This window comes from Eschrichtius robustus, unplaced genomic scaffold, assembly GCF_028021215.1.
Source record: "Eschrichtius robustus isolate mEscRob2 unplaced genomic scaffold, mEscRob2.pri scaffold_725, whole genome shotgun sequence".
NCBI classification, from domain to species: Eukaryota; Metazoa; Chordata; class Mammalia; order Artiodactyla; family Eschrichtiidae; genus Eschrichtius; species Eschrichtius robustus.
The window spans coordinates 23,030-36,822 of NW_027175601.1; the positions used below are offsets into that span (position 1 = coordinate 23,030).

The window sequence follows — 13,793 nt, forward strand, 5'->3', positions numbered from 1 at the left end:
CTATTTAGGGGCTTGACTGCTCCCTTCCAAAACAAAGTGAACAAACTGCCCGCGGCCTCCCTCCCTAGATGTGGGAGGAGCTGCGGGGCCTTGGCCCTGGAAGTGCACTGCCCTCGGCCACAGCTGCAGCCCTGGCCGCGGCTCTCACTCCTGCTCTCTCTTCCTCATCTTGCAGAGCCTCCTCATAGAGATCTGGGAAGGCACTGGGGACGGTATCAGCGATCTTGGCCACAAACTCCAGCACTTTCATCTTGCTGGTTTCAGCCAGGGCTCTCGGGCCCCACAGGAACTCATAGCGCGGAGGATCGCTGTTGGGCACCTGGCGGTAGGTCAGGTACTTCTGCTGCACGAACTCTTCGCTGATGAGCCTCCTGGGCTCCCCAAAGATCGAGTGCCTCCTCCCAGCATACAACCCCAACGCATTGAGGAATTCCCAGATCTCCTCCTCGGTGGCACGGTTGCCCTTCTTGAAGATCACGCCCAGGAGAGTCATCAGGAGACCGGACGTGGGCAGCCCCGACTCACCACTCGGACTTCCCTCGCTGGGGAGGGCCAGCTTGCTGATGAGGGCGTAGGAGTGACGGCTGGGGTCGACTTCCTTCAGCTCGAGGCCAAAGACCAGCTCCATGCACTCAGAGGCTCTCCTGAGGATCTCAGGGAAGTGCTTCGTGTACTTCTTGCTGACAGCCTTCAGCATTTCTGCCTGCGGGATGGGCTCGTTCAGCTTGTACTTCTCCAGCAGGACCTGCACCAACGTGCTGGCCTTCATGGACAGAGGATCTCTCCAAGTGCTGTGAGTGGAAGGTGCTGCCTGGGAGGTACTTGCACTTTCCTCATCTTGGCTCGCCCGGGCACCCTCTTCATATCCTGGGCAGGAAACCCCTGCCTCACGAGAGCTAGTGGCTGGGGCTCCCTGAGGCTCCCGGCGAGCGCCAGCAGCACGGGAGCTCGGGGGAGTACCCCGAGAAACAGAAGCGGGGGAGGGGGGCGACTCTTCTCTCTCTGCCGCCGCCGCCGCCGCCGCCTCAGTGGCCTGGGCACCCTTGAGACTCTGAGTCTCCCCCCGGGCCTGGTGGCGTCTCTCGCGGGCACGGTGCTTCCTCTTCTGGCCCCGAGGCATGATGACACAGGTCAGGGCCAGCAGGCGGGAGTGTGGGCAGGAAGGCAGGCAATGAGGGCACCTGGGGGAGGGACAAGGAGATGCTGTGAGCACCTTCAGCGGGGAGATTCCTCCCTGGCTTTAACCAAGGCCGCCTCTGCAGGGTCCTTGAGGGCACTGCTCGAGGACCCACAGGGCTCCCGTTCTCCTGCTCCGCCTGTCCCCTGAGACCCCTGTGGAGGACGGCAGAGTGAGCCTTGGGGCACAGCCAGCCAGCCCTGCCTGGGCGGCACGGGGGTGACAGTGGGGGCTGGCAGGGGAGGTAGGTCCTCGCGGTTCCCATTCAGAGTCAGGATGACAGTTGCTGGCAAGACTCCCCCACCCCCCCCCCACCCCCACCCCCACCCCATCCCGTCTGCTGCTCTGAAGTTGACACCACCATCTTCCATGACACCCAGGAGGAGGAAAGGAGGGAGCGTTCAGCCCACCACCGAAGGATCCTGGGACCCTCCCTTCTGCTGCCTGGTGATGGCCCCTTCAGAACAAAGCTCTAACCTCCCTTGGACCTGGCAGAGGAAAAGTACGGGCAGTCTCAGCCTGACAGTCCTTCCTTGGGAGTTTACGGGTTGGCAGGAGGGGACAGGCCATATTCTCTCTCGTCCCTTCTCTTCGGGGTGGGTGGCTCCCTTAGTCCTCACTCGGGGTCCTCCCTGGGCGGCCGGTGCAGCCTGGAGCTCCCCTCTTGCCCCGAGGGCCATCTGCTCGCACCAGTGCCGGCACCTCCTTGAGTCTCATTAGGAGGCAGTGAGGGTGACCACGCGGCCGCACGTGGCAGAGTTTTACCAAGCCTGCGGCGTGCGGCAGACAGGTCGAGGCCCTGTGGTTGGCGGCCCCACTGGTCCTCACTCAAGGGCTTGGGCTGACTCTTGGGGAGTGCTCAGGGACGCGCCTTCTGCTGGCCTGCACCTCCCCTCTCAGACAGCAGCCCTCCCTTCTCCGTGTGTGGCCGGAAGGAAGCGGCTGACAACAGGGGAGGGGTTCTGAGGTGCCCTTGCGACGGGGAGGACGGTCCTCACCCTGACTCCTCCCGTGCCCTGGAAATCCTCCCTCTGCTGACCTGCGGCCAGCCCCTCAGAACAAGGCCCCCTCCTCCCTGAGTCTCCCGCGTCCGTCCGCCCGCCCGCCCGCCCGCCCGCGTTCGCACTGAGGGAGCCCCTCCGTCTTTAGACCTGCCCGGAGGCTCCCAGGCTGACGTCAGGGGCGGGGTCTGCGTGGCCGCCATTCTGGGGCGTGGAGCCCCTCGGACCCCACGAGGGTCCCGTCCTTCACTGCACAGGGCCTGGGGCGCTCCCTCTACTGAGCTGAGCCAGGGTCCACCAACCTCAGAGCGAGGCCTTCCTTGCCCGAGGCCCCGCGGGGGAAGCGGGTGGACTTGGGGCCTAACAGCCAGGCCCGAGCCTCTCGGGCCGAGAGCAGGGGCGGGGTGGGCGGGGTGAGCGGGGCCTGCGGGGCCACCTGTTTGCGGAGGGAAAGGGGATTGGGGGTGTCGGGGGCGTGTCCCCGCACTTCTAACTGGGGTCACCTCACACCTTGACACCTGACGAGACGTGGGACTCCTCCCGCGACTCACCCTCGCAGGACGGCAACTCTCAAAAATGGCCTCGCCCCCACAGCGTGGTTAGGAGGACGTCACTTCCGGTCGTGCGCATCTGGGCTCCAGGAGGACAGTAGGGGCGGGGCGGGGGTGGGGCGGGGCCGGGCCGGGGCGGGGCAGGACGGGGAGGGGAGGTGTGGGGTGGTGCAGGCGGAGCTTCCCGCAGGACTGGCACGTGGGCCTTTCATTGACTCTTGGCAGGTCCTGGGACTTTTCCCTCCGCTGAGCTGAGTCAGCAGGCGTCCCACCTTGGCTCTCATTTCTGTCGGCGCCCCCGGCCGGAAGTATCTGGGGGCCTGAGCCTCACAGCCATGCCTGGGTCCCCCGAGACTGACAGTGAGGCCTCTTTGGGGCCCCCTGTTCTATGGTGGATGCTGCTCTCAATCCCCTCTCAGTGTCTTCTCTTGACTCCCTGTAGGTGCTGGGCTACCTCCCGTCTGCTGACCTGAGGCCAAGGCCTCGCATCAGAGACATCAGCTCCCTGAGACTGCTGGTGTGAAGTGCAGGCACATCTCATCTGGACACTTCTGCCTGGAGCCTCCCAGAGATGGCTGGTGCAGGTAAGATGAGCTGAGGGGAAAGGAGGCGAGACTCTCTTCTGTGGTTTGGAGCCCGTCAGGTCTCACTCAAGGTCCTCACACTGACTGCTGGCAGGGCCTGCGATTCCATTCCATCCTTCTCTGGTATGACTCCATCCCTGTCCCCAACCATGCCCCACAGAATCCCGGAGGAGTTAGTGAAGGGGCTCCTTAGCCTGACAGTTCTCACTGTGGTCTCTCTTTGTTGACATCAGGGGCATTGCCCAAAAGTTCAGAAATGAATTTCTGTCCTTTTGTACAACTGCTGTGTTACTTGCTATTCTCTTTGAGTCCGTGTGTGATAGTCCATTAAGATGATCATTTAAAAAGGCCAGTTGTCATCCACTAACAAAGTTTCAGATGGTTATCTCACAGCCTGTGGACCATACTGCCACATCCAGCCCAATCTTTGGTGTCCCATGCTCCTGGCATGCGGGCTCTGCAAGGCTGCCTCAGGTTCCTTCAGTGAAGCAGTAGAGATTCATGGTCCCAGAGCACAGTGGAAGAATCAAGGGCTCAAGTTTAAAGGCTTTTCTCTAATCAGTCCTGTCATCTGCCTCTCTTGCAGGCTACAGGCCTGTCTCGAATTCAGGGCATCCCCCTACCTGCCCACACTCAGGTTCTAGTTCAGTGGAGACTTACTGTCCCTCAGGGATTATTTAGCTTTGTGTTGTTGCTTTTGTTAATGTTTTCTCTTTATTCCTTCTGTAATTTTTCCATGGTTGATTTTGGGTACAGGAAACAGTAGCCCATGTTTGATTGTCATCAGCTGCTATGGATAAGGTACTAAATCTGTAAACGAATTAAGGAAAATCGATATTCTTACAATATCTGTGCCTCACGAATACACATAACATACTATTCTGGTTGAGACTTCTTTTTCCTAAGTCAGTCAGGAAATTCTTCTTATTGCCTCCATGTAGATTATATACATTTTTGTATGGTTTCTTTCTAGGTATGTTTTTTATATTATTGCTTTAGTCTATGGTGTATTTTCTTTTTTTTTTTTTTTTTTTTTTTCCTTTTTTTTGATTTTTTTTAACATCTTTATTGGAGTAGAATTGCTTCACAATGGTGTGTTAGTTTCTGCTTTATAACAAAGTCAATCAGTTACACATATATCCCCATTATCTCTTCCCTCTTGCATCTCCCTCCCTCCTACCCTCCCTATCCCACCCCTCTAGGTGGTCACAAAGCACCGAGCTGATCTCCCTGTGCTAAGCGACTGCTTCCCGCTAGCTCTCTGTTTGACATTTGGTAGTGTATATATGTCCATGCCACTCTCTCACTTTGTCCCAGCTTCCCCTTCCCCTTCCCCGTATCCTCAGGTCCATGCTCTAGTAGGTCTGCATCTTTATTCCCATCTTGCCCCTAGGTTCTTCATGACCATATTTCTTTTTTCTTAGACTCCATATGTATGTGTTAGCATACGGTATTTGTTTTTCTCTTTCTGACTTACTTCGCTCTGTATGACAGACTCTAGGTCCATCCACCTCACTACAAATACCTCAATATGTAGGCTTTTTAAACTAGCTCCTTTTGCTAATCAGTATACATTTAAGTTTCTCTATATCTGTTTGTGGTTTGAAATGTCATTTCTCTTCACGGCTGAATAGCATTCCATCATGTGGACTACCACAGTTTGTTTACCCCTTCATCTGCTGAAGGTCATCTTGGTTGATTTCAGTTTTTGGCAACTATGAATTTGTGTACTCTTAACGTTGGTTTGAAGGCTTCCGGATGGACATAAGTTTTCAACTCTTTTGAGTAAATACCTAGGCGTTTAATTGCTAGATCATATGATAAGATTATGTTTAGCTTAAAAGAAACTTCCAGCCAGTTTCCAGACAGTGTGTCTCTATCACTTTGCATTCCCTTTAGCACTGAATGAGAGTTCCTATTGGTCCCCATCCTTGCCAGCATTTGGTATTGCCAGGTGTTTGTTTTTGTTTTAGCCATATTAATAGGTATCTCATTGTTGTTTAAATCCCAAACTCCCTGAAGACCTGTGATGTTGATCGTCTTTTCGTATGCTATTTGCCATCTGTGTGTATTTTTGGTGAGGCGTCTGTTCAGCTCTTTTCACCGCTGTTAAATTGACGTTTTTGTTTTCTTATCGTTGAGTTTTTTAAGAGTTCATTGTATATTTTTGATTCATGTTTATTATCAGATATGTGTCTTACAATTATTTTTTCCCAGTCTGCGGCTTGTCTTTTCATTCTCTTAATAGTACCTTTGACAGAGTAGAAGTTTTTAATTTTAATGAAGTTCAGCTTATCATTTTTCTCTCTCATGGATTGTGCTTTTGGTGTTGCGTCTAAAATCTCGTTGCCAAACCCAAGATTTTCTCCTGTATTTCCTTCTGGTTTGGTTTGGTTTGGTTTGGTTTTGGTTTGGTTTGGTTTGGTTTTCCCACTCCGCATGGCAGGCAGGATCTTAGTTCCCTGACCAAGGATCAAACCCATGCCCCCTGCCGTGGAAGTGCAGTCTTAACCACTGGACCATGAGGGAAGGCCCGGGCTTTTTTTAAATTTTGAGTTTTCCATTTAGGTCTGTGATCCATTTTGAGTTAATTATTTTGAAACATGTAAAGTCTGTATCAACATTCTTTTTTGTTGTATGCGCACGTCTAGTTGTCCCAGCACTGTGAGTTAAAAGACTCCTTTCTCTATTGAGTTGCCTTTGCTCCTTTGTTAAAGATCAGTTGACTGTGTGAGGGGTCTATTTCTAGGTTTTCTATTCTGTGCCTTGGTCTATTTGTCTCTTCTTTTGCTAATAGTATGTGGTCTTGATTATCGTAGCTTTAAAGTCCGTTTTGAAATCCAGTAATATCAGTTCTCTGACTTTGATCTTCTTCGGTATTGATTTGAGTTGGTTATTATGGATCTTTTCATTTTTTATATACACTTTAGATTGTTTGTTGCTATCTACAGAATAACTTGCTGGAGTTTTGAGCAGAATTGTATTGAGTGTATAAATCAAGTTGGGAGTAACTGACATCTCAACAATCTTGCATCCTCCTATCCGTGAACATGGAGTGTTTCTCTATTTATTTAGATCTCCTTTAATTTTTTTCAGTGACGTTTGTATTTCTCATATAAATCTTATACGTATATTTTTAAGAATTATTTATAATCAATCTTTTTTTGGTGCTAATGTAAATGGCATTAGGTTTTTCAATTGCAAATTCCATTTGTTTATCGGACAACAATTGACTGTTGAGTATTAACCTTGGCTGATTAATACCAGGAGTTTTCTTGTTGTTGATTACTTGAGATTTCCTACATAGACAGTTAGGTCATCTGTGAGCAAAAACAGCATTTACACTTGACTGCTCTCATCTGGAACCTCCTCTCTTTCTCACCCCTTGTTTTAACTTGTCATTTATTTAGCTCTTAGAGTGTGTCTCACCATCTTCTTGATATGGCGGCAGCTCCTAGGCTCTAAAGTTCTATGGACAGTGGCTCAGTCTTCTTTTTCTTACCATCCCCAGTTCTGCCATGGAGCCTTCCAAAGAGTAGATGCTCAATTAATGGTTGGGAATAAGAGTGGCAACGATAAGGAGGTCTACTTTATTATTGTTTAATTTCTCTCACAATCTTGAATAATCTAAGAAAACATCTTTCAGTTTTACAAAAAGAAGCACTAAAAGAATAAACCAAACCAAAAATGTACCACCATTTACTCTTTTTCTTTTCTTTTTTACCGGACCCACATTATTTAACTGCCGAGTCTATTCACAGTTCCATGGAAATCCCTCTTCCATTGCTGTGTTTTCTTGTTCGAGGTCATAAAAAAAATGGAAGGTTTCTAAATTTGTTTTATAAAATATCAAAACTTTAGCTTGTACCTGACAAAAGTAATGAATTGTGTGATCCATACTGTCACCAGCAGAATGGCGATTTCCGTGGTTCTTGCCCTCCCAAAGAGGAAGAATTCAGTCGAGAGGCGTAGAGCAGTTTTAAGTAGCAAGAGTTCAGTTAAGCAGAGCAAAAAGTACACTCCCGAGAAAGCAGGAGAGCGGGCTGTCTGGAAACCAGAAGCAGCCCCGCAATGGGGTAGGGCCGTGTTTTGTAGAGTGGTGGTCCCTCCCTGTGTCCTGTGTTATTTGACTGAGAAATCGATTGACAGCTTTAGGTTATGTAACTTTCCTGCTAGTATGCAGGCACTTACCCATAAGCACCCAAGCAGAACCCATCGGGTGGGGCGGGGAAGCAAAAGCCGCAATGCTAAGTTAGTACAAATGAGGCATAATGAACCCTGGGTTACCGTGAGTCACCTTTTAGGTCTTGGTGCGCCTGCGTCAACCTGTGCCGGCGGTTTTGTCTTGCTTGGTCCTGGTATGGCTGGAAACCTAGCAGTGGTCCTTGACCACGAGAGGGAGGATCTCTGGGCATGCTCCAACCACCGGTGTCCAGGTAGGGGAGGGAAAGACGAACCGTCCAGGATGGGGCAGGCCCGCTCATCTGTGACTCGCTATCCTCATCTTGGCTCGCCCGGGCACCCTCTTCATATCCTGGGCAGGAAACCCCTGCATCACGACAGCTAGTGGCTGGGACCCCCTGAGGCTCCCGGGCGAGCGCCAGCAGCACGGGAGCTCGGGGGAGTACCCCGAGAAACAGAAGCGGGGGGAGGAGGGCGACTCTTCTCTCTCTGCTGCCGCCGCCGCCGCCGCCGCCGCCGCCGCCGCCGCCGCCGCCTCCGCCTCAGTGGCCTGGGCACCCTTGAGACTCTATGAGTCTCCCCCCGGGCCTGGTGGCGTCTCTCGCGGGCACGGCGCTTCCGCTTCTGGCCCCGAGGCACGATGACACAGGTCAGGGCCAGCAGGCGGGAGCGTGGGCAGGAAGGCAGGCAATGAGGGCACCTGGGGGGAGGGACAAGGAGGTGCTGTGAGCACCTTCAGCGGGGAGATTCCTCCCTGGCTTTAACCAAGGCCGCCTCTGCAGGGTCCTTGAGGGCACTGCTCGAGGACCCACAGGGCTCCCGTCCTCCTGCTCCGCCTGTCCCCTGAGACCCCTGTGGAGGACGGTAGAGTGAGCCTTGGGCTACAGGCTGCCAGCCTACCTGAGTGTCCCTGGGGTGACAGAAGGGGGCTGCCAGTGGGACCTTCCGCGTTCTAGGGCGGGGAGTCTGCTCAGTTCATCTTCAGGGTCTTTAGGTGGACGGCAGCCAGGGCCTGGGCTTCCTCCTCTCTGTTGCTCTGCAGTTGACACCTCAGTGGTCCCGGGGACCCATGAGGAGGAAGTGAGGGGTGCCCCAGCTCACCGCCCTGACAGGGGGAACACAGTGCTGACAGCTCTGTGGAGTCCTTTCTATCCTGGGATCACTGGGTCCTCAGTCCCTATTCAGTGCTCTCAGTTGGCTTCACGTAGGGCCTGGGACCCACCCTTCTGCCCTCTAATGGCTTTACCTTCAGGCTAAGGATCTCACCTCCCTTAGACCTGATGTAAAGGAGCCTCGGCCCGACTGCCCTGTCCTGAGCCTTCAAGTGCTGAAAGCAGGGGCAAGGCTAGACTCTTTGTCGTCCCCACAGCTCAGGGGGTGGGGCATGTTCCCCTTAGTCGTCACTCAGCGTTCTCAGTTTGACTCCTGGGAAGGCCTGTGGCTCCTCTCTCTTTACCTGAGGACATGTGCTCGTAGAAAGGCCCACAGCTCTCTGAGACCCAGCAGAAGGAAGTGAGGGTAGCCTGATTTCCCACATCTACCTGTGGCCTCTGAAGGCAGAAAGCTGTGGCAGGCAAATCCAGGCCTTATTATGGTTGGCCGCACCAGTCCTCACTCAGGCTCCTCCGTTTGACTCCTGGCAAGACCTATAATTTCTCGCTCTCTTCACCTATTAACTGTCCTCACTTCTCTGTCACCCTGGGAGGAGTTAAGGGTTGCCTCTGCTCGGCCTGACATCTATCCAGGCGTCTCCCAGGACTGACGGCAGGGGAGAGATGATGCGCTGCCCCCATTGGTACGGTTTTCCTGCCCCACTCCAGCCTTAGGTCCTCACCCCAACTCCTAGCACAACCTGGAAATTTCCCCTATGCTGAGCCAGCCAGCCTCAGAGCAAAGTCCTCACCACCCTGAGTCCCCAGAAGTAGAAGTCACAGTAGGCCACGTGCAGCCACAGCTCTCTCTCAGGGGCTTCTGAGGACTAACAGCAGAGGGCAAGATTCTCCGGGCTCCACTCTTCTGGGGTTTGTGACCTCAATAGTCCTCACTGTGTCAGGATCTGGGACTCTTCCCTCTACTGACCTGAGTCCTCCAGAGCTGGAAGCAAGTGGGTGACACATCGAACTACCCCTGCCTGGGGCTTCCCAGGGCCGAAAGGGTGGTGGGGCTCTGTGTTCCTCTGTCTTTTCGGTTGGGCGTTCCCCTTGGTCCTCACTCAGAGTCCTTACACTGACCCTTCCCGTGACCTAGAGAGGCCTGTCCTCTCATACTGCAGCCTTTAATTCCCTGAGACCACCTAGGAGGATGTGAGGGTTGCCTCACGTGGGCATGACTGCCTGTGGTCACTCACGGCCGACAGTAAGGGAGGGATTCTGTGGCGTCCCCACTTTTATGATTTGGGTGGTTCCCTCAGTCCTCACGGTCCTCTGCTTGACTCTTGGCAGGACCTGGAACTCCTCCCTGTGCTAACGTGAGGCTGGCCCCTGAGACCAAGTGCCTCATCTACCGGAGATGCTCTAAAAGGACACGTGTGGGGCGCATCATGCCAACATTCCTGGATTTGCCGAGGGGAAGTATCCAGTGGCAGGGCTCTGTTCTAGGTGGAGTCCCTTTATCCTCATTTAGAGTCACTAGATTTCCAGTCTCTACTGAGTGAGGCTGTTCCCAATAGACCAAGGCCCTCGCCTCCCTGAGACCACTCCCAGTGGAAAGAGGGGGCACGTCAGCCAGAAAGCTTTGTCCTGGGCCGCCTGGGGCTGACATCAGGGGTGGTGGGACTCTGCATTCTCCTCTGTTCTGGAGTGAGTGGTCCCCTTGCTCCTCATTCAGGGTCCTCATCGTGATGCCTGACCAGACCCAGGACTCCGCCCTCCACTCCCCTGAAGCTGTGCTCCTCAGAACAAAGGCATTACCTTCTTGGAAATTCGGAATTGGAAGTCAGGATGAACCAGATCTGTCCAAAGCTGTTGGGGTCTTCTGAGGAGCAGGATTTTACAAGGCCCCACTCTTCTGGAGTCAGTGGCCCCTCAGTCCTAACTCAGGTTTCTTACCTTGACTTCAGGTAGCATATGGGACTCCAGCCTCCCTACTGACTGACTGTCTGCCAGCCTCAGGCCAAGGCTTTCACCTTCCTGAGACACCAGAAGGGGAGGTAAGAGACCTATTCCCTGGCTACCCCTGCCGGGGGCCTCTGTGTGGTCCCCTTTGTTATGGGGAGTCCACTCATCAGCACCCAGTGTCCTCACCCTGAATCGAATTAAGGCCTGTTAGGATCCCCTACTTGGGCAGGATTGGAGATGGCTGCCACAAGACCAAGGAACTCGCCTCCCTGAGAACCTCTCCACCCTTGCCCCGGAGGAAAAGAAGGGGTACCTTCAGACACACAGCTCTGCCCATGGCCACACAAGGGAGAAAGCAGGGTACACTTTGTGGGGCCCCCTTCTCTTCTAAGGTCCTCACCTTGAGTAACTATCAGAGGCTGGGACTCCTCCCTCCACTGACCTGAGGACACAGCTCTTAAACCAAGGCTTTTATGTCCCTGAGAAACTTGAAGAGTAAATGAGGAGATGCTGATCTTTTCAGGTTATCTGGCACTGCATATGTAGACGACCCCATTGTCACCGAATATTTTTTTTTTTTTATTCATACCATTCACTTATTCAGCGTTACTATTACCGTGTTCCAAAACAGTGCTTTGGGAACAGGGCCCCTATTTATCCCATGAGATACATTTTGGAGTGGTGAGAAGAAAAATGAATTAAAAGACATAAGGTCTGGCTTAGGCTGGGAGGAGTGGAAGAGTGTAGGCTCTAGACTATTCCCGACCAGGGGACTAGACCCAGCAGGGTCACTTAATCAGTCTTGTGAACTTGAGAAATTTGCAAGTTATTCACCTATAAAGGGAGTCTGCCAAATCCTATCCTGCATGAATGTTGGAATGTTATGTACTACATATAAAGCAGTGGCATACTCATTAAGAAATACTGGGTTTTTGATGAATGGCAGTTATGATGTGATTATTATGAACCCCCAAAATACCACCCTCCCATCAGAGTTTATTTTTAATCCAGTAGGTAGCGGAGAATATGCAGTGCACTAGGACAAAAGAAACAAATACTCACAAATGAGAAAGTTTAAAAGAAATGAGGCAAACCACGAATTAAATACCTTTTACTCTCTGTTTTCTCCATTTTTTGTTTCCAAATATTTTCTGTGGTCGTCTTTCACGTTTCCATGAAAATCTCTATTGCAGTGCCATGTTTTCTACTTGTGGATCATACAGAAAGTATATAGATGGTTCGTGAATTTCTTTTACATATACCAAAACTGTAACTTTAGAACTCTTTAAACAGCAATAAATATGCAAGCAATGTCATGCACGAATTCATATTCTTAAGAAAACACACTATCTATTACAAGATAAAAACATTTGAAAAAACCTAAATAAGTCAATAAATAAGGTATAGAGGTTACTAGTTTAAAACAGGAAGATAAATAAGATCTATACTTTGTTCCCTCCACCCCTCCTACTCTGCACTATTTAGGGGCTTGACTGCTCCCTTCCAAAACAAAGTGAACAAACTGCCCGCGGCCTCCCTCCCTAGATGTGGGAGGAGCTGCGGGGCCTTGGCCCTGGAAGTGCACTGCCCTCGGCCACAGCTGCAGCCCTGGCCGCGGCTCTCACTCCTGCTCTCTCTTCCTCATCTTGCAGAGCCTCCTCATAGAGATCTGGGAAGGCACTGGGGACGGTATCAGCGATCTTGGCCACAAACTCCAGCACTTTCATCTTGCTGGTTTCAGCCAGGGCTCTCGGGCCCCACAGGAACTCATAGCGCGGAGGATCGCTGTTGGGCACCTGGCGGTAGGTCAGGTACTTCTGCTGCACGAACTCTTCGCTGATGAGCCTCCTGGGCTCCCCAAAGATCGAGTGCCTCCTCCCAGCATACAACCCCAACGCATTGAGGAATTCCCAGATCTCCTCCTCGGTGGCACGGTTGCCCTTCTTGAAGATCACGCCCAGGAGAGTCATCAGGAGACCGGACGTGGGCAGCCCCGACTCACCACTCGGACTTCCCTCGCTGGGGAGGGCCAGCTTGCTGATGAGGGCGTAGGAGTGACGGCTGGGGTCGACTTCCTTCAGCTCGAGGCCAAAGACCAGCTCCATGCACTCAGAGGCTCTCCTGAGGATCTCAGGGAAGTGCTTCGTGTACTTCTTGCTGACAGCCTTCAGCATTTCTGCCTGCGGGATGGGCTCGTTCAGCTTGTACTTCTCCAGCAGGACCTGCACCAACGTGCTGGCCTTCATGGACAGAGGATCTCTCCAAGTGCTGTGAGTGGAAGGTGCTGCCTGGGAGGTACTTGCACTTTCCTCATCTTGGCTCGCCCGGGCACCCTCTTCATATCCTGGGCAGGAAACCCCTGCCTCACGAGAGCTAGTGGCTGGGGCTCCCTGAGGCTCCCGGCGAGCGCCAGCAGCACGGGAGCTCGGGGGAGTACCCCGAGAAACAGAAGCGGGGGAGGGGGGCGACTCTTCTCTCTCTGCTGCCGCCGCCGCCGCCGCCTCAGTGGCCTGGGCACCCTTGAGACTCTGAGTCTCCCCCCGGGCCTGGTGGCGTCTCTCGCGGGCACGGTGCTTCCTCTTCTGGCCCCGAGGCATGATGACACAGGTCAGGGCCAGCAGGCGGGAGTGTGGGCAGGAAGGCAGGCAATGAGGGCACCTGGGGGAGGGACAAGGAGATGCTGTGAGCACCTTCAGCGGGGAGATTCCTCCCTGGCTTTAACCAAGGCCGCCTCTGCAGGGTCCTTGAGGGCACTGCTCGAGGACCCACAGGGCTCCCGTTCTCCTGCTCCGCCTGTCCCCTGAGACCCCTGTGGAGGACGGCAGAGTGAGCCTTGGGGCACAGCCAGCCAGCCCTGCCTGGGCGGCACGGGGGTGACAGTGGGGGCTGGCAGGGGAGGTAGGTCCTCGCGGTTCCCATTCAGAGTCAGGATGACAGTTGCTGGCAAGACTCCCCCACCCCCCCCCCACCCCCACCCCCACCCCATCCCGTCTGCTGCTCTGAAGTTGACACCACCATCTTCCATGACACCCAGGAGGAGGAAAGGAGGGAGCGTTCAGCCCACCACCGAAGGATCCTGGGACCCTCCCTTCTGCTGCCTGGTGATGGCCCCTTCAGAACAAAGCTCTAACCTCCCTTGGACCTGGCAGAGGAAAAGTACGGGCAGTCTCAGCCTGACAGTCCTTCCTTGGGAGTTTACGGGTTGGCAGGAGGGGACAGGCCATATTCTCTCTCGTCCCTTC

The 13,793-nt window shown here is 53.3% G+C and overlaps 2 pseudogenes; both read right to left on the reverse strand.

Annotated features, from left to right (window-relative positions):
* Positions 1-1,442, reverse strand: LOC137758187 (melanoma-associated antigen B4-like; annotated as a pseudogene).
* Positions 1,443-12,028: 10,586 nt separating this feature from the next.
* LOC137758186 (melanoma-associated antigen B4-like) lies at positions 12,029-13,470 on the reverse strand (annotated as a pseudogene).
* Positions 13,471-13,793: the final 323 nt, after the last annotated feature.